The sequence below is a fragment of the Meriones unguiculatus genome, chromosome 4 (assembly GCF_030254825.1).
Source record: "Meriones unguiculatus strain TT.TT164.6M chromosome 4, Bangor_MerUng_6.1, whole genome shotgun sequence".
Taxonomy (NCBI): Eukaryota; Metazoa; Chordata; class Mammalia; order Rodentia; family Muridae; genus Meriones; species Meriones unguiculatus.
The window spans coordinates 68,773,995-68,795,535 of record NC_083352.1 but is presented as its reverse complement, the minus strand read 5'-3'; the positions used below and the strand labels follow the sequence as shown (position 1 = coordinate 68,795,535).

At 40.5% G+C, this 21,541-nt stretch overlaps 1 protein-coding gene across 2 annotated transcripts in view; it reads left to right on the top strand.

Annotated features, from left to right (window-relative positions):
• Window positions 1-21,541, top strand: part of Gng2 (G protein subunit gamma 2) — a 104,471-nt gene that overhangs the window by 4,457 nt on the left and 78,473 nt on the right. The window contains exon 2 of one of the 2 annotated variants that reach the window (XM_060382042.1): window positions 10,086-10,122. The exons of the other annotated variant lie outside the window; for it this stretch is intronic. The gene's annotated coding sequence lies outside the window, so the exon portion shown is untranslated. The remainder of the gene's footprint in view (window positions 1-10,085; window positions 10,123-21,541) is intronic. 2 annotated transcript variants of the gene reach the window in all.

The following is a 21,541-nucleotide window of genomic DNA, read 5'->3' as shown; positions in this document are numbered from 1 at the left end:
AAGTTCCTGAAGGCCTTCTCTACAAGGGCATCAGTCCCATGCATGACCTGATTATCCTTACAAAGGCCCTGCCTTCTCTAACCCCAGTGCAACTATGGGGGGGTGTTTACATAGTTACATGTAAATGAGGATAGGAGTACAAATAGCCAGACCAGAGTCATTTATTCTGTGTTTGTCTTCTTTTTTTTTTTTTTTTTTTTTTTTTGCCTTTCCTTCAGAGGAGAGTATATCATCTGCTCATATTCTGTCTGAAACTGTGCTCACAACCATCTTTTTACACCTCAAATCCATTCCTCCCCTGATGCTCTGGCTACTGATGATTAATACTCTCTTTTTTTTTTTTTTCAATTTTGACATATAAAAACTCAGTCTCAGCATTGTCTTCACTAAGCAAACTGAGTGGCTGTAAGCTGAAAAGCTCTTGCAATTGGGATTGGAGGTAGACCCTGATACTGCCTACTCGTCTCTAGGATGATAACATTCTCTTGGTTCAGGGCCTCTTGGTCTCTAGTGGGACTGGTTTTTTCTTCCTCTAGATTATCTTCCCTACTTCCCTTCTGTATTTCATCTTACAGCCATGCTTCTGCAAGGAGCTAGATTCCAACTGTTCCACAGGCTCAGTTCAGGGTTATGTCTTCTCTGAAGCAGTCACTGTTTTCTTCTCCTACTTCCCAATTAAACAACAGTATTTTTACTTCCATGATTATCTGTTCTTACATCACAACATTTAGCTCATTCTGGTGTGTATATTAATTTTTCACACATACTCCCCTTTTTAACAGTGCAGTAAGCACTTTGAGGATAGCAGTTACATTTGGTTTTGTCTCTGTCTCCCTCATAGCATACAGTGCATTTTTTTTTTATCATTTAGTCATCCAGTTACCTAATGAACTTTCTTGCGTGACTCATATTTTTGATGCAGTGTGAGCTAGACATAGCACTTGTTCTCTGGGCACTCACAGACCACTGGGGGAAATTGTCAGATACAGAAATAATTTCAGTTCTGTCCACAAGTCTGAAATGAATGTCTAGCTGTGCCACTTGGCCTTTGAGATGCCAGGGGACAAAACAAGCTGGTTCTTGCTTTTCTGGGAATGTAAACTCTAGTTTTGAGAGCGACACAATATACACATAAACCAGAGGCTTATAGATTTGGTTGCACATTGGGAATTACAAGGGGTACTTTGAAGAAAAAAAAAGCTGTGTCCCAGCTTCACCCCACTGTGAAGTGGGAGTTGTCCAAAATTGGAAACCAAGGGCAGAGACAAATCACAACACAAGAAAATCTCAGCTACAACCGTGTGCTGTGTTTGATGAAATGTGTGGCAGTTGTATCAGTTGTATGTATGATGGAGGTGGTGATGGGGATTTAGTGGTTTTGAATTTTTTTTTTTTTTGCTTGTTTGGTTGTTTTGTTTTTGGTAAGTCCAGAAGGCTTCTGAAGAGGTGACATTGAGGGTGGGCCTGTGACACTAAGGAGGCAGGCATGTGGAGCTCTAGGCTGTACAGTGTTTCCAAGCAGAAAATACAAGCACCTTTCTGAAGTAGGGATGAGGTGAAGTCCCAGAAGCTCTGCACCCTTCCTCCCACTTAAGCAAGGTGACCTACAGACTCTCTCCTACTGGAAACAGCTTTTCAGTTAACCTAGACAGAATGCTTGACTACTGTGTTGAGTACTTGGCCTGGGTTAGATTTTATTTAGGTCAAATTGATTTGATCAGTCAGAAAGACTTCCCCATTTAATTATAGATTTTTTTTTCTGTGCTGCAATCAACTCAAGAGGGCTTGATGTCTGAAGTAAACACTATCCTTATTTTTAAAAATAACCTTAGATACATGATACTCACATCTTAGATGAATAAAGAAGAGCAAGCAATGATTTCTGCTCTTGTGTTTGGGTGAAGCAGCAAAAACCCTTACAGAGGAGCCATTCAAGCCACACGGAGTAAAGCGCCCACCCATTAGGAAGGGTTGACAGCACTGCCCTCAACAAGCCTGTTAAGAACCAGCGTTTGAGGAGTATTCAGTTTGTGTCCTCTACTTTATATGTTTTTAACTCATCTTGAAATTAAGCAAATTGGTTTTTTTTTTTGTTTTTGTTTGTTTGTTTGTTTTTTTCTGCCACAGTATTTTGAGCTGCTGGTAAAAGGGACAAAAAAAGCTGTTGCTTAAATGGAAACAATAGGAAATTTATCTCAAGATCCAGAATCTGTTATTTAGCAGCTGGGCAGTGTCATGAACTCTTTTATTCCTTCCACTTTGACATCCTCAGCATGCTGGTTTGTTCTCTCAGGCCAGATCCTCTCACTTTGTAGAAATGCCTGCTAAAGTCCAAATTGGGCAGCTCAGGGTCCACAGGCATAGCTGAGGGCTTAAGTCCTCATGAAGCTTGTTTGTTCATTTGTGTCAGCGTCTTACTCAGTATACCAGAGTCCCAGAGCTTACTCATCATGTAGTCTACCCACAAACATGTGACAGACAATCTTCTTGCCCAGCTATTAGCTGCTGGGATAATAGATATATCCCAGCACCTGTCACTCAGGTACTTTTTAAACCTGAAAAACAGCTAGTGTGGTCACTTGTACGCTGAGAAAGAATGGACAGGAATTTCTCAAGTATGAGACTAGCCTGGCTACACAGGGGAGTCAGGGCCTGAGAAGCTGTGTGGACAGATCCGGTCTCAACAAATGAAGGCTGGAGATATCTTTATCATAGAGCACTTGCCTGTATGCCCAAGATCCCATATGTGCTCCATAACACTGCAAAAGAAAGAGGTGAGGAGATTAAAAAAAAAAAGGCCCCTCCAGCTGATTTCCCCTCCTGACTCATACATGACCATGCAGAAGGAACCATGTGTTTGGCTAATCTGTGCGTTTCCTACCAGAGGCCTTGAAGCAGCCCAACCTCTGTGAAAAACATGGGTCACTAGAACCCAGAAGAAAGGTCCACTGCTATTAACAAAACAAAGAGTTAGCGGTTTTTAATATTATGCTGTTAGTTCCATTTTGCAAATGAGAGTACTAAGACTTGGGAAGATCAAATATCCTCTCCAAAACACACAGCTTGATCTGAGTCATTGAGAGCAACATGCGTACTCACATCTACACACACACACACACACACACACACACACACACACACACACAATTCAATTGGTTCTCTAAATAAAAGGCAGCCTGAGTAATGAGCTCAGAGGCCAAGGATGCTGTGACTAGTGTCTGTCCAACTTAAATGAGAAGCCTGTTTTCTCCCGAAGTGTATATTTTGTTGATTATAGAGCCTGTGTGAGGCTTAAATGATCTGGCATTTCTGATTACAAGTTACTTAGACAGTAGATTCCACTTTTTAGCACCAGAGGCAAGCCCACGGTTTGTCTCCGTTCCTACTTTCTACTCAGGTGTTGTATTTCTGAGGCAAAGACATTGCCCTGCAGCAGTGGGGAAGAGGGAGTCTCAGTGTTGTGACAGCTTACCACTAGCATGCGTCTCTGTGTGTTCTCATCCTAACAGACAGGCGATGGTGGGAGTGTGCTCTCTGCAGTCGATGATGGAGTGCCTCCTACTCTTATATTTGCATTTTCAAACAGAAAGAAAAGTTAATTTCTAGGCTTTGCCAACAGAACCCTGTTTAAGAAAGGCGTTTCTGATCTGTGTTGAGACATGTAAGAAAAAAAAAATTACATAGGAACAAAAACCTCACTGTCATTTTTGAGGGTTTCTTTGGAATCTTTGGAGTAAACTGATCTTGCTTTTTTTTTTTTTTTTTTTTTTTAACTCCATCAATGTATTTAGGGAACACTGATACTTATGAGTATTATTATTATTAAACCATTTCATTAACCATTTCCTTTAAGCAAAAAAAAAAAAAAAGGTTGATATTAAACAGGTTTAAGATATATGTATAAAAGTAAGCAAAGCCAGGCATGGTGGTGCACGCCTGTAATCCCAGCACTCTGAGAAGCAGAGGCAGCCAGATCTTTGTGAGTTTGAGGCCAGCCTTGTCTACAAAGTGAATTCAGGACAAGCAAGGCTACACAGAGAAACCCTGTCTCGAAAAACAAAAAACAAAAACAAAACAAAAAAGTAAGGAAAGATGAAAATTTCTAGGTTAAAATATATTGGTCCAATCTGTTTTTTATTATGTCCTACAATACTTCAAAACACAGCACTGTAGAAAAATAAGAGTGTAAGGCTTAGCATATAGGAGTTTAGTTAAAGGAAATTTCTGTGGAGTCAGAATCACTTTTAGTTGCTAATCTTTCTATGCCTGGGTTTCCTCATCTGATGGATATAAAGTACCTAATTGTCATATGCCTAAACTATAGCGGCTATTCCAGAAGGAGAGATAGCCCTATAAGGGCTGTATTGCTACAAACCTGATGGAGAGTGTCTTTTAGTTTAACTGAGGACTTCTTACCAATGTCTATTAGAAGAAATCATTCTCACCCAGTCCATGTGTATCGCTGGAATCTGGAGTCAACTGAGGAAGCCGGTTTCCTGCAAAAACAGCTGTCAAGGCTCTGATTTAAAGAAGTGTTAATCTGAGATTTGAACTGTTTATCTAGGTGGCTGTGGGTTTATCCATAATCACTTCCAGTTTTCCTCCCAACTTGTAGAGACTCACACTGCCCAACCCTGCTTTTGTTAGGTGCGACCAGGTGCCTGGCATTGGCTCAAGACAGGTAAGCAATGTGGAACACGTCATTTGTAGAAAGAAGCTGTAAGAGCCACATATGAGCATATTCCCTGGTTCCTGGCAGTGGTGGGAAGACAGACAGACAGCAACGGCAGCCACACTCCAAAGGTTGGATGTGAAAGTAAAGACAGCGTAGTGCGCTCTCTGCACTGACCTGTAATGACTGTGGAGTGAGAGCGATAAACAGGCTTTGCTGGGTCTGCAGGGCAGGTATCACAGTGCAGTCCAATTCTGACTGGTAGTCCCTTTGGCTTTCCCTTTGAACCACTGGGGCAGTTATTGGCATTAGTACATAAAACATGTATGTAATTCTGAAGATAGTAATTTCAAATGCCCATCTTGTAGCATTTGTGCATATATAATGTTACTAAAGGGTAAGATAATTAGGCTTATATAAATAATTTATGTTCTAATTTCTTTTTGAAATAAGGCTTATTTCCATTTCTCACAGAGGATATTGGTATGCTAAAATGCATGGCTTTCTTTGATGGAGCCAATAGTAGTACAAAAGCCAGACCTGTGGTGCTCAGGTCAAGAGGATTCTACCCACAAAGGTGCCTCGTGTTCAAAGAGAGGGGAAGAGCTAGGCTAGGCCATGGGCCTCTGTCTGGAGCAGGTGTCCCTAAGTCCCACTGTCATGTCCCAGCTTCAAAGAATGATTCATAGTTTTAACGGGCATAAGTGGTGTTTATTAAATAGATAGAAGTCATTTTCATTTCTTTAAATATCTGGATTCTTTCATGTTCCAGTTTTAAAAATAAATTATTTACCATGGGACATACATGTAAAATACCTTGATATTAAGATTTCTAATTATTCTGTAATAGCTTGTGCTCCTGGATTTAAGTTATTTTGTTTGGTATTTATTTTCTTTCTTTTTTCTTTTCGTTTTTTTTTTTTTTAAGATTTATTTATTTATTACATATACAATGTTCTGCCTGCCTGTGTGCCTGCACAACAGAAGAGGGCACCAGATCTCATTATAGATGGTTCTGAACCACCATGTGGTTGCTGGGAATTGAACTCAGGATGCCTGAGCATCATAACCTCTGAGCCATCTCACCAGCCCTGTTTGGTATTTCTTTTTTTTTTTTTTTTGGTATTTCTTATTAAATATTTTATTTCAACTGCTTGTCTCTAAAACTACTTTATGGAATACTTGAATTATTTAAATAAGGAGGAGATGAATTATTTCCCATAGACAAATTCAAATTAATTTCAATGTAAACCTGATGTACAAATAGATTAATATTGGAACAGAAAAACTGATTCTTTTTTTCTTTCTACTCCTGTTTTCTCTCTATCTCTTTATTGCTTTTTGTTTTTTCATCTTCAAGGAGAAAGGCTTCTTTGACTTTATGGATCCCTCCTCATAGCAATAAATATGCTAATAAGAGTGAAAAATGCAACAAAACAAAACAAAAACCTCTAAATGGATTTTATAAACGATCCAGAAACCTGTGTCTGGGTCTTCTGGGGAACAACCTGTGACTCATTGCAACAAACACACTCATAATCTCATAAAGTGCATGTGGTTGCCATGGTAATTAGGCCTGTTGAGCTCCCTTGCATTTCTATTCCCGCAGAGGGAAGAAGGTGAGAAAAACTGTGAACTCTGAACTTGGACTATCGGCTTCGGCCTACCCACTGCAGGAGAGAGTTAGGGGTTTCCCTTGAACACACTGGCATAGTCATCCTGGAGGGTAGGGGAGAGACCTGGGCTCCCACTCCTCTGGTTGTTATTGAAGACAAACTTGCCCTATTAGTGTTGGATATTGCAGTTCACAAGGGGGAAAAGGACCGATTAGCACTCTCTGGGGGAAGGAAAGGACAGATAGTTTCTTTAGCTGATAGATAATTACAGGTATGTCTCTAAGGTCGACCTGGCGAAATGCTTTGAGTGTTTGTGCACAGGGCTCTAATGATCTCCTGAAAGGCACTGAATGCCTCTGGCATATCATTATTGCAGATTTAAATGATTCTCCCTGTACTACCCAGTTAGAGGCCGATTTTATGTCTCTGATGTGATTCATACACGAACCTGCTGTCTTTTCTTTATTTCTGGAATGGATTCGACTCCCTTATATCAGGCATCCGTCTTATAATGAAGACCCATGGGTCCCCAAGGAGACCATCAAACTTACAGAAGTTCTGCTAAATCTGTTAGTGCTCCTAAGGAAACCAAAATCAAAGCACACACTTGTCTGATAGACATCCAAGATGTTCAGAGCCCACCCAGTTAGTGGGCTCTGAACAGTTAGAAGTCACTCATTTTGATTCTATTGAAGAAAAAGCAGAGCCATGAGGCAAAGGCATGAGGACACACATAGAACTTTCCAAACTCAACCTTCATGAGGCTGACCCATCCTCTTACATGTGTGATTATAATGTATTTGCTGGAATTTAATCCTTTAGACCATGGCTCTCTAAGGTAGATTTTATATAGGGTTATATTAGAATTTCCTCATTCCAAAGGCTTGAAATCAGGTGAAGTGTGCTACCTACGACATTACTGGTTCTAAACTATGTTTTTATTCTTACTCTCATAGGTAGAAATAATTATCCAATCTTTATTATAGATTTGATCGTCTTAACATTAGTAAATAAAACTTGATTTGGGCCAGTAAGATGGCTTGAGGGCTAAAAGCATTTGCTGCTAAACCGGAGGACCAGAATCAGACCCCTAGCTGGAGAAAGAACGGACTCCTGAAAGTTGCTCTCTTGGCTTTCCCACATGCACTGTGGTGTGTGTGTTCATATTCAGACATGTGCACACACACTGGGAAAAAACATACAAAATAAATACATTTTTTGAACATAATAATAAACCTAAGTTAGTATTTTAATGGTCATCAAAGCAATTCATGGAGAACATTAAAAATTTTTAACTCTGCCTATCATATTGGAAGACTTTAGAGTAGAGAAAATATATAACTTATGTGATGAACAACTGGGCAAAACCATTCCAATATGTCGGTTTATATAATGTACAGCGAAGCATGTTTGTTCTGTTTGTGCATAATAAGATTATTTATATGATTCACTCAGGTTTATTTAATAAAAGATAAATGAAAAAAAAATTGAGAAATAATACTATACATTATGAATAACAAAAGTAAGAATATTCCCATTTATTAAGTTTGTTTTTGGTTGAACTAATTGATGTAGCAGGGATCTGATTTTACAGTGGCTGAAGGAAGTTAGAAAGTAATTATTTCTTTTTAACAGAAAAACCCAGAGGTGAATGACCCAAACCCTTGGCCAGGATGTTCTATGATTCTCTTCTTCTTGTGGTCTGTGGTGGCTTGTCACAAGGATTCAACAGGAAAGGAGAAGGAGAAAGATGCACCCACAGTTACACATACTACCTTTGCAGTTCTCCCATCAAACTCTGTTGCATGGCTGCACATCTAGCAGCAAGGGAGACTGGGAAAATAAACTTTTCTTAACATGTACAGGAATGTAGTCTTTCTCAAAATACCTTTGTTTTGTACTCACCCAATGTGAGATGATAAAATGCCTATAGGATAAAACAAAATACATTAAATAATGAAGACAGTTTGACATAGCATTGGGCTACTATTTAAAGAATGTTCGACAGCAATACTTTGGGATGAGATGTCTAATAAAAGACTCTAGTAAATGATGAAGGGCAGGCAGCATATACAGTGTGGATACTTTGGGCAAAGAGATGATTAGTATCCAGGGCAGGACTGAGGGAATCAGAATGGTGTAATTTAAAGCATGAATTACTCATTCCTAGAATTTTCCATTTTCCATGACTGCAAGTAACCTAGGATAAATAAAACCTAGAAGAACGAATTTTAAATGGATCTACAGGATGCACAAAGTTATATGTTAGGGAAGTAGCTGACATTACACCATAGACAACATCTTGTATTTGTGTTTCTTAACTATACCAGGTACATTTTATTTTCCTTATAGCTTAAATTTCTTGTATCTGGGCTGGAGATGAAGCTCACTGATAAGAGTTCTTGCCTAGAATGTGCAATAAATACTCTCCCACCCCCCTCCACCCTGCCCTAAAGTCTCATATTCATCGTTGGTTCACAATATAGGGTTTCCTTTGCATAGGAAGTGGTATTGTTGATAATTAGGCTATTTCTTACACCTTCATAATAATTTTTGTCTATAGCTATTGTTAGAATCCAGGAGTGAAATTATTAAAATGATGATTGAGAACACATCTTGATAAATAGTACCAAACTGCTTTCCAAGGACTTGTGCCAATTTACGTTATCAGCAATAATATATGAGCCCACACCTCAGGACACCCTCACTCAGGCTTATTTTCTAAGTTCCACTTAGTCATTGTTATCCCCAGGGTTCAATTTCTGAAAATAGGTGTTTTTTTTTTGTTTTTTTTTTTTTTTTTCCTTTGGCTAGTTTTCTTTTCCTTTGCTGTCATTAATCACTAGATAATGACTTTCTTTTTTTTAATAACTTTGGCTCATTTAAAAACATGTGGGCCCTCCTAGCACTCTGAGAATACAGTTGACTGGGTTGAGATTGAAACATGCATGCCAGTCTCACACAGTGTGAGATCTCTGGAAACACTGATGTTCATTTAGTCTTCTAACCCGTTATGACTTGACTTCCACCCTCAGTCATGGTCGTCTTGGTAAGATACATTTTTCTTCTGAGTCAGAATAAAGTAGGCATGAACACCAAAGCATTGGAGTGGGTGCTCTAAAGAGTTCCAAGAGGAAGAAATCTCTTTCTTGTGGGAAGCTCAAAGACACTAGGCATAAATAATCTGATTCAGTTCAAATTCATAGGAGCATTAGCAGCAAAAAGTGCAGCTGCTTTTGACCTCAAAACAACCTATGAAAGATTACAAGCTGAAGAGTTCTGGTTACAACCACCAGCTTACTTCCACTTGCCCTCTTAAAGGGCAGATACCCACAAACTGGGCTCTCTAGCTCTTCCCCTAATACCTAGGGCAAGAGAAAGTACAATCTTTGCTCTGTCTTAGTGGAAACCAATCGGCTAAGCCCAGGAGGAGAGTTTAGGTACTTAGCTTCTGCCACCAAGAACTCTGCTTTGTTGAGGATCCTCGCTTGCCATTGTATTCTCATGGTGTTTTGTTGTTGTTGTTATGTGTGTTTGTTGGGGAGGATAGTGAATTTCACAAAGCAAAGGATTCTTATTTCATGTACTACATTTATTTTAAAAAGAGAAAGTTCACAAAATGTAGGTTCACCCATGTAAGTCCAGGACTCCGCCCCTCCAGCTATTCTGCCGTTGCCACTAGCCTTGGCCGCAGGAGCGCTCATTTGTTCACTCAGCTCTTAGAAATTTTGCTATTTGTTATTTTCCTAAAGCATGTTTTTTTTTTTTTTTTTTTTTTTTTTCCTGCTCTCTAACAGATCTGCCAGTAAGCCTCCAGCCTTGAAAATTGACCAGGTAAGAATTCTGATGTATTTTTTTCTAGGATAATCATGAATCTAACTAGCACTTCAGAAGGGTCCATTAAAACGTCAGTGATCGCATAGACTAGGACACTTAAGTATGTGATGTTTTTACAGAAAACAACCATCTTTAGCCTTCAAATGGGTCTGCCTCTGGTATTTAGAGAGAAAACAGGGTTCTCTTTAGTGAACCCAGATTTCCCTTTATCTTCTAAAAAAAAACTCTGAGCTAAGGATCATTTGAAGTTGTTGCTTTAATAACGGTATCCCTGTGGTGCCAAAGTGATTAAGGGATTTCAGACATTAACATAACCTGTGCAAGACAGAGCCTCATAGTAATTAGTTTAGAGACATAAGCCTTGATCTTAATGGATTATCATAGATGGTGCAGTAGACAGTGCAGGAGTTTTTCCCTTAGCAGTAACCAGAACAACAGAAGGTCAGCTTAGAGCTGGTGGGCTTCTTCGGCAAGACACCTAATTAACTTTGGAAATGAGTTAAAGCCATTCAACACTGACTGCAGACTTGAAAGGCCCCGTTACCCCGAGACAGGTAATGCTATAGTTTGTCTATTCCAACCCAGATGTGAAGTTTCCATTAGCCAGTTACTTGGAATTTTCACTCTATTTTTCACTCCACTCATGGAAAATTTTAAGCATATGAAAAGGTTTTAACTGTCAAAAAATTCCCATGTCTTCATCATATAGTGAATAGTAGTTATACACAGCTGGCATTGTTCTTTGACGCTTTTATCTGCTTCTCGCCTTTCTCCACTGGATTGCACTGTGTGGTCACTTGAAGTTGGTGGTAGGACTTTTATTTATTTATTTATTTATTTATTTATTTATTTATTTATTTATTTATTTATGTTTGTGTCTAATGACTATAGCAAAATGCTGATTAAAACAGAAAGCCTCATAGCTTGGCTTAATTGGTTTCTAGAACTTGTCTTTATTCGTTTCTTCACATAGCAAATGTGTACTTAACATTTGCCAGGTCCTAGACCTTCCTTCAGATAAAAGGGTCATTTTTTGTTTTTCAACTCAGAATAATGAGGTTCTCAAATTTGGACTTTTGGGATAATCAAATGGAATTATCCATCAGAGAGACACTGAAAATGAAAAGATGAGATTCATCCTACAACCTTAACAGTCAAATGCGTACATCAGAAGTGTAGAAACTTGGTAGGGGGTTTGTTTCTTTCTTTCTGTTTTTTTTTTTTTTTAAACTGTGTAGCCCAAGCTGGCCTCGAACTCATGATCCTCCTGCCTCTGCCTCCTTCAGCAAATCCTACCGGTGTGCGCCACCACAACTGGTGGGGGGTTTATTTCTTAACTTATTAATACAGTAGGGTTATAAAGACCACACACAAAACCAAACTTCTTTCAGGTCTCTATCACTCTGCTTTATCATGAATGTTCTTCCAACCATCTGCCTCCTTTTCAAGAAAAGCTCTGAGCGCGGGTGTGGTTTCCAACTTAACAATTTTGCCTCCAGCATACCTGGCACTTGGTATATATTTATTAAAAGTGTTGAATGAATGAACAAAAGAATTAATGCCAGATACATGAAGATGAAAACCACACAGGCCACAGCATTGCTAGTTACACGGGGGAGTAGTAGTATGGTACTTAGAAGCTCCATGAGTGAGGTGTGAGCAAAGAGTAACCATCAGATGGAGGAGGGGGCTGGCCTGATGGCTCTGTGAAGAAAAGTAATGATGAGATGCCCTCAGCTTGAAAGGGAGAGAAAACTCCATCCAGGTGTAAAGAATCACATGTCCATTACTAGGGAACCCACTTGGACACTGAACTGCAATGGGCTACCTCTGTGCAGGGGTTCCAGGCCATCTCCATGAGTGGTCCTTGGCTGGAGTATCAGTTTCAGAAAAGACCCCTGTGCTCAGACTTTTTGGTTCTGTTGCTCTCCTTGTGGAGCTCCTGTCCTTTCCAGGTCTTACTATCTCCTACTTCTTCCATAAGATTCCCTGTACTCTGCCCAAAGTTTGGCCATGAGTCTCAGCATCTGCCTCGATACTCTGCAGGGCAGAGCCTTTCAGAGGCCCTCTGTGGCTGGCTCCTGTCCTGTTCCCTGTTTTCTCCCTCCTCTGATGTCCATCCTCTTTGCCTTTCTAAATGGGGATTGAGCATCTTATACAGAGTCCTCCTTCCTGATTAGCTTCCTTAGGTGTACAGATTTTTCTGTGACAAGAACTGATTGGCCTGCTCTTTGATCACCTTCCCCTGAGGGGGGAGCAGCCTTACCAGGCCACAGAAGAAGACAATGCAGCCACTCCTGATGAGACCTGACACACTAGGATCAGAGGGAAGGGGAGGAGGCTCTCCCTTATCAGTGGACTGGAAGAGGGACAGGGGTGGGGAAGAAGGAGGGTAGGGTTGGGAAGGGAGAAAGGAGGGAGATACAGGGGGATACAAAGTGAATAAACTGTAATAAAATAAAATAAAATGTTAAATATTAAAAAAAAAAAGAATCACATGCCCGAATACACACAAGGAATGATGATTCTGAAAACCTTCAGAGACTTAGTGAGCAACCAAGCATTGAGGGACTCTGCAGTCTTCTGGGTGGGAAGGCAGAAAAGAATATGCAATTAGAGTTTTTCTTGGAAAAGATGATTCTACAAGTAGCAGGGAAAATGGAAGGCCAGTAGGAAGGCTTCTGTCTAGGACTAGTGGGATGGATTTGGGAGAACTGAGGTGACTGATGATTAAAGTGAGATGTGAAGGAAACATCTAGAATAATTTCAAAACCTCTCTTGGGGAGATGAGCTGGGAAGTGATCACCAAGCTTCAAAGGCAAGAAGAGACTTCAGGTCTCAGGAAGAACTTCATCCACGTTGGTATGCCCATAGGCTGCTTCCGTAGAATGCTGGGCAGAGCAGCATCCCCATTTGGGGCTGTCCATCAGTGCCATCAGGAAAACATGGAGACACATGGCTGCACAGAAGCCACCCAGACCAGTCGAATCAGAAGCCTTAGGGGCAGGCCTGGATATCTGTGATTTTTCAAAGCTCTACAAATGATTTTAAAATGCAGCCATTGTTGAGAATTTCTAGATGAGAGCTTATTTGTAGCAAGCTTGTATGTGTGTGTGCGCGCATGCACGCGTGCACATGTCTGTACACAAATGTGTAAGACTATGAAAAACTTCTGCTGCCCTGTAATCAAGTTCTTTATATCTAAGTATCTTTTGAGTAAAAGCTGGGTCATCCCAATATATTCCTTCAAATATTACTAATAGCTAAGAAGACTGTTTTATACATCTCTAATGTTCTTTGTTGTGTGAGTTTCATGCATAAACATAAATGGAAAAATTTCACATTGGCCCCAGCAGGGTTGCGAAGTGTAAGTTGTCCATGTGTGCAGGGGAATAGCTCTTCATTGTGCTCTTGGTACATGGAGCTCATAAAGGACAGCGGCACCCTCTGGCCCTTGTGGCCTCTGGAACGCCTTAGGGACACACTGACAACTACTGTGTCTTTGCATGCAACTTTAAAGGAGTTACTTGGCATCTTCTGTTCTCCCCTGAAGGAATTTTTTCTTCAGAGACCATTACTGGTCTCAGTGCTACTCAGTGGTTTCTTACTGAAAGAGTCTCTGGGTTAATAAAATAAAGAAACTAAACAAAGCAGACGTGAAAAAGGTGCTGTTGCGTTGTACTCTCACAGGGATTGTGAGTAGATTTGGTTTAGTACTAAGTCTGTTGTTTTGTTTTGTTTTAGACAGTGGGTAAGAAATGGTCAAATATTATGGTTTGAAACAAAATCTTGCTAAGGCACCAGGAAAATGGTACAACAGTGTTGAGAGATTATTAGTTTTCTATTGCTGCTGTAACAAATTATTGTTAAGTTTAATAGCTTAAAACATACAAATGCATTTTCCAGTGCTGTGGGGGTAGGGTCTGTGGGGATCTCACTTGGGCTAAAAGCCATTAAGAGAGTCTACTGCTCACAGGTTCCCAGGACTTTGAATAGCACCAAAGAGTGTGAGGGTTTTATCGTAGGCTGCTGTGCCTGCCTGCCACCCCATTCTCAAAGGGGAGAATCCATCTCCTTATCTTCTTGTTTTCATAGCTTGTGACATTGCATGCCTGAGTGGCTTTGCGAGGTAGGCACATCACCACCTGACTATGATCTAGAACAAATTTCAGATTGGACACATCTAAATGAACGGGGAAGGTCCTTAGTTTAACCACATCATCAGAGTCCCTTTATTCAGGTCAGGCTGCATGTTCACTGGCTCTAGGAGATTGAGACATGGGCACATTTAGAGGCTGTTATCCTGCTTACTGCAGAAGAATCAGACAAATTGTTCAGAACAGTAGAAATGCTTCAGGTAGTAGAGTTGGGATCACGTCACACTTCATTATAGCGGACTGAGAGGCTTTATTGCTCTCAAGTTAATGAGGCGAGTTCTCGTCTCAGCGCTGCAGTTTCCATTCTGTGGGTCCTGGCACCGGAGACTATTGTTTTCCTTAGAGTACTTGGCAGGAAGCAGACAGGTTGATATCCAGTGCCTCTCTGTTCTTGGCTAGACTTTGTGGTACTGTGGGTGTGGCCTCTGGAGAGGTTGCTGCTTTTTTTGTTTCTCCAGTGCTGAATGCTTGTCTACTGCTCACAGGTTCCCAGGACTTTGAATAGCACCAAAGAGTGTGAGGGTTTTATCGTAGGCTGCTGTGCCTGCCTGCCACCCCATGCATTATTTATTAGGCTCAGAAATGTGGAGACTGGGAGGGAATGGCATAATAATCAACATCTCTATGAGGTGTGGTGATTACAGCCAGTTTCTAGGTGCCTCTCACTTCCCTCCACATGTTAGGTGGGTTAGCCCTGCACATATGAAACCATTTCTTGGCCTGTGGATAAAATGGATTATTGGGATTTTTTTAAAAGTCTATCTTTTAAAAAAAATGTGAACTTGAAGATTTTGGTGGAGAATTTAAGTCTTTCAGCTGTTTTTGTGGCAGGGTTCCCTTCTATTAACTTTAGATACTTCAGCCCCACAAGTCTGAAGTCTAGACCTTGGGCTATCTGCAGAGCATCAAAATGTCTTGATTTTCCCAAGAGTGGGAGACACCGTCTTTCTTTCTCTCCAGGACAAAGGACTTTCAGAACTAAAACTTGTAGAATCCCAAGTGTATCAGGATAGCGAGTCCCCTTTAATGGCCTAAGAAAATGGCTCCAGCAGACATTGTTGTTATACTGATGAATTTTTAGAACATGAATTTTAGTCGAACTGAATAATGACACCCCCCCCGCCCTCCAGGGTTTGGATTGAAAATGATGGAGAATCTATCTTGTTTGGAAAACCCTGTATCAATTTGCCCTCTATATTCATGGGTTCTGTATCAGCAGATTCAACCAACCATGGATAGAAAAGTATTTTTAAAAGCTTACTTCTGGTGGTGAGGGATGTATCTCAGGAGGTAGAATGCTTGCCTAACATGCAAGCCCTGGGTTTGATCCTTGTAGCAGCACACCCTGCAATGGAAGCACTTGAGAGGTGGGGGCAAGGGGATTAGAAATTCGAGATCATCCTCAGCTACAGCAGAAATCCAAGGTCAAACTGGGCATGTGAGGTCCTGTTTCAAAAACAAAAACAAAACAGAATGACAACAACCCCTCAGTTGTTAGTGTGCATGGATGTTCCATGAACAATATAGTGTAACAACATTTTCATAGGTTTACAGTGTGTTAGGCATTTCAAGTAATCTAGAGATGACTTAAAGCAAAGATGTATAAGAGGTTATATGTAAATATTACACTATTTGACAAAAGGGATTTACACAGCTACAGATTTTGGTATCCACAGGGGTCTTGGAAACAGTCCTTTATAGATCCTCTGCAAATCAGGATGGTTCCACACATGCAAACTCAACACAGTAACAAGTGCCTAGGATTCAGAAGAACCAGCAATGGTTGTGAAATCACAAGGGTTGATTAAAAGTGGTTGCCTGCTGCTTCCTGCATGTTGCCTCTGATAATGGAAGCTTTAAGAACTGTGTGACTGAGGTAGCTTCGGGACCTCCCTGCATCTTCTTTAGTATGTCAGCATGTGTAGAAGTTATACTACCCAAGTCTGCCACAGAGTTCTCTTATTGTTAACCCGGCCTTTGTATAGCAAAATTGAACACTTACCCCCTAGTAAACAGCATGGAGTGTTTGTGAAGAAACGGCTTTGGAAGACTGGACGATGGCTGGGTGTTGCTGCATCTGCTAAGGACACCTGCTCAGCCATCCATAGCAAAGTCCAACAGCAAGAGATGCTGATAATCCCAGGGCGGTAGCCCTTGCTCCTCTGTGGCTTTTATTTGGAGCTTTGAGCTCTCTAAACCATTAGGGCTGGACAAAGAGAATTGCAATAGAAATGGAAAAAGCAATATGTTGGCTTCCTCAGGTAGGAATTTGACTTTTAGGGGTCCAGGGTTTTGAGTTGTTGTTGTTGAATTTTGACTGATATTTTTAAACGTGTTTCATCATTTTCTGTTTTCCAAATTATGCTCCTTCATAGATCTAAGGAATTCTCTTCCTTTCACTCTCAAAAAAGATTTGACGTTATCAGTCATAAAGGTAACTTTTTTTGAACAAGGGTTCTAGACAGATTTTGTGAATTTGTTTGTTTGTTTGTCTGTTTAGTTATTTATTGTGTAAAGGTGGGAGGGTGGGAGCATGGCATTTTGCATGTGAATGTGTGCACATGTACATGTGTGCCACCATGCCTGTGTGGAGGTCAGAGGACAGCTTGAAAGAGTTGGTTCTGTCCTTCCACCGTGTAGGTTTTAAGAATTGAACTCTTGTCAGGCAAGCCCTGTAGTATGTTGGACCATCTCCCTGGCCCCAGACTTGTTAATTACTTTGACTTTCACCTCAATCATATTTTGAATTTCTTTCTTCTAAGGCAACTCTATCTATCTATCTATCTGCCTGTCTATCTAATCTATCTATCTATTTATTTAAGTTTTGGGTCGGAGTTTCACTGTAGCCTCCCAAATGCTCGGATTTTGGGTATATGCACCACACACTGCAACCCTGGGGTCGTTTTACCAGGGCTACCTTTGGCCTTAGGATGTAGCAAGGATGTAGCTCAGTGGTAGAGGACTTGTCAAGCTCCCGTGAAGGCCTGGGTTTGAGTTCTAGCACAGGAAAGGACTTGTCAAGCTCCCGTGAAGGCCTGGGTTTGAGTTCTAGCATAGGAACAAATACACTGAAACAACAAAACCCCAAACCAGCAGCAAACCCCTTATTTCAATGTCTAGTGGTGGTTTTTGAATCAATAAGTTCTATAAGAAACTGCACAATAACTTACCCCCAGATTCTTTTATTCTGTTCAAAAGAGAGCTCAGAGAACACATGTAAATAAGGGATCAAAAAGACTTTTGTGCTGGGAACAGGGTTTCCTGTTAGGGGTGATAGGAATGTCTGAGATGGAGATAGAGGACATTTGCATAATTACTAAATGCTATGCAATTGTTCACTTTAATGAAAGGTGAATAATTTTACCTTGATTTTAAAAACTGGTCAAACTTGAAAGGGAAAAAAGCTGCTTCCTCCTACCTTCAGATTCTGGGAAAGGTCTGTAAGCATTGTAATGCATTCCCATTTAACCCCAGCCTCAGTTTTCATGTTCTGTTTTATTACTGGGAGAAAATACTAGCCTCAGAGTCAAGGTGGCACTGAAGGGGGAAGCTGTTGAAGGGTCAGAGTGGAACAATGACATTATTTGACACTAGTTGGTCAGTGTTAAAATGTGTCTATCCTTGGCAAAGCTTATCACAACAAGACATTTCTTAAAGTTTAACAACTCAAAGGGTCTTGGCTTCCTTCTAGCGATAATGGGGTAGAAGTCCTTTTCACAGTGTTGTAAGCTTTTACTACTCTGTAGTACAGGCTGTAAATGGAAATGATAGAATGGAAGAAGTCCAGATGTGACAATTTTAATGAAATGTGAACAAGACAGCATATTTCATATATAGAAATACCTTTTATTAAACTATCTGCTTAGATATCCCAAAGGCCATTAATTGATGGGAACTTTTTTCAAGAGATCATGTGCAAATGTGAGCTTAATTATGAAATTCTGGGGCTTTAAATTTCTGCCATATTTAGAGATAACCATTTTAACCTTTCTACAGAGATGTAACTAGGCAACCAATATAGCATTTGGTCTCTGCACAGCATCCAAAGTAGTTATTGCATCATTTTTTTTAGAAATACTATTTAAATCTCTTCTTTAGCTTTGACATATGCTGCCATGTAACCTTTATTTTCTTTGAAAATATCACACACATCTCCAGGCTGGAATGTGCTGTGGTTCCTAGAAGCCCAGTGTCCCTAATAATAAGATAGTATATACACAGGAGCAATGATGTGGTTGGCAGTGGGACTGTGTTTTATGATTAAGGTTAAGATGGTAGGTGCTATAAAATACTTAAAAATATTTTATTAATCCTTTGATAATTTCATACAATGCATCTTTATCATAATCACTCTCCATTCCTTTTCTTAACTCCTCCCGGATTTACCCCACCTACCTATCCCCTCCCTTTTTTTCTTCTTGTTTTTAAAATAAGCCATCAACAACAATTAGTGCTGTCAGTATATTTACCTAGGTGTGAATCTACTCGCTGGAGTGTGGTCAGCCAGCCTATTAGGAACCACACTAAAGGACACTGGCCCTCTCCCAGAAGCCGTCATTGCAGTTAAGGATGGAATCTCATCAGCCCTTCCCCTTCCATGACTGGCTTGATCTTTGTCAGTCAAATACAGGCAATCAAAGCTTTTGTGATTTCATGTGTGCAGTGGTCCTGTCATTCAGAAAACAGTGTTTTGCTCCAGTCCTCTCCTACCTCTGGCTCTTAGAATCTTTCTGTCTCTTCTCCAATTTTGGTCTCTGAGCCTTGGGGAGGGGCTGTGATATGGATGTCAGCTGTGGTGGAGCACTCCATTGACACTTTATCTTTAAGCTTTGATCAGTTTTATGTTGGCCACTGTCCACTACACAAACTTCTGTGATTAGTTGTGAGAGTTGTACCATTCTAAAAGCTGGGAGATACAAACTTAGAGAGCCATTTGATATTCTGTTTAGCAGAATAATAGTAGTAGGTTTACCGCTGAGGCCTGTGAGGTTCCCAACCACAGACTATTGTACAGTATCAGAAAGTAGTTGGCTATTTTTATAACATTTGTGCCACTATTGCCCCCATGGGCAGTTGCCACATTAAAGTTGGCATTATTGTAGTTCACAGTGGCTAAGACTATTGATGAATCCCTCCCCCAAGCAGCCTTTAGAGCACATTCCAGAGCTATGAGAGTTAGCCATTAGGGAGAAGCACCCTGGTCAGTACCATCTTGATTTCTCTCCATGCCCTGTGATTAATGTGGGCAGTATCTCCAACAATAGGGAGTAGATATCAACTTTTCATGTGGGAATCTGTAAAAGTTTAAACCTCTATCCTCAGAAGGTAGAAACAAACATTTTTCATGGCATGATTAATGAAAACAATATATGTGGTAAAAAAGAAAACTGCATTTTATTCTGATGAACTTGCTTTTACTGTACTATATATGTGATAGCTAGAAATATCAAGTTTGAGCAATAAGCATGAACTTATTGAAAGCATTTTATATCTCAAACACTCTCTAGGTAGGTGCTGTGTTCATCTTTGGTTATAGTAATGATTTAAAATTTTTAATTAGCATTTTATTATAAAATTAAAGTATTAGAGATGGATGTAAATGGAAAGTAATGGAGTTTTCCTGTATCAATTTCTAGCTTCACTGCCCAGAGGTGACTGAAGTGAACAGTTTCTGGTGTTTGAAAGACTTTCCCTGTCCTAGTTACTCTGTAGAGAGAAGGTGGTGTGCTGAGTTGTACACAGCCATCTGTCCCTCAGCTTCTCTTCTAAGATAAATTTTGAAATTTTGAAATGCTGTTTGATACTCCTTTTTCAAATGTGCCTTTTAAAAAATTGCCAGGGCCAAAATGTGGCTGATGGAGAAGGCTGAGGGTAAGGACAGCAAAAGAAGCAGTGTGCTTAGCAACCAAGGAGCAGTCTTTAATGCTGTTCTCTGTAATCTTTGTATACCTGGAATACACCATGTCCTGTATCCTTTGGGTGACCTGTGACTCAACCGCTGTTTACTTTACAGAAGAGGAAGCTGTGGTTCCCATAGTTCGATAATTTGCCCAGGATCTTGAGGTCACATAGGTGATCAGTGGAGGCAGGATTATGATAGAAACTGAGTTTCAGAGTGTTCTGTTTCTGTGAAGAGGCACCATGACCAAGACAACTCTTATAAACAAAATATTTAATTGGAGCTGGCTTACAGTTCAGAGGTTTAGTCTGTTACCATTATGGAAGGAAGAAAGATGGCATGAAAGTAGACATGGTGCTGGAGAAGGAGCTGAGAGTTTTACATCTGGATCCACAGGCAGCAGGAAGAGAGAGCTCTACTCTGGGCCTGGCTTGAGCTTCTGAAACCTCAAAGCCCAAAGACAGACTTCCTCCAACAATGCCATACCTACTCCCACAAGGCCACACCTACTCCAACATTCCATAAGCATTCAAATATATGATCCTATGGGAGCCATTCCTATTCACAGTACCACCCAGCCATAAACCAGAAAACATTGATAACTGTGAGGATGAGATTAGGAACACCTCAGACAGTGAATTCTCAAGGCCTGGCTATCCAGCTATTCTGATTCTGCCACTGACAAGTTATTTAAGGCAGTGCAAAATGGGGGAGCCAGCTCCCTTATTTTCAGCTTCCCCAGTGGTTTTTCTGTCCCCATTTTATTTCTTTAGGAAATTCTGGGCACATAGTGAGACCTTAAGGCAAACTGATAAAGTCATGCTATTTTCTGCCTGGACTACAAGGGCTAATGTGGAGAATTAGCATATGACCAGCAGGAGGCAGAGAGTTCTTTTGGTTATCCAAAAGTTGAGTGGGAGACACCCTGTTATTTCTGATCTCAAGGTATTAGGAATTGTACCTGGCTGTGTTGCAGTCTATTCAGAAGATGAAGTCCAGTGCACGGAGAGGATAGGTGGGTACGAGAGCCAAAAGCAAGGGAGGGAAGGAAAAGAGAAGGAGAATGGAAGAACAGAGATACAATGCTCCAGCATGCCTAGCAACAACGGGGCTCCAAGAATCCAGTCAGCGTGAGCCAGCACATGTCCACTTTTTGTCTAAGCTAATTCAAGTTGGTACTAGAGGAGCCCTGACCGACACCTCCAGGCTTCAGTTTTCTCATCCATAAACTGGGGTTCTAATTGCTCTGATTATAAGCAACGGCTGAGAAAGGAAACAGGAAAGCACCCCATAAATTGTAAAACAGTACACAAATGCAGGATGGCACTATTTGTTGATGTTACATTGAACTAGGAAGATT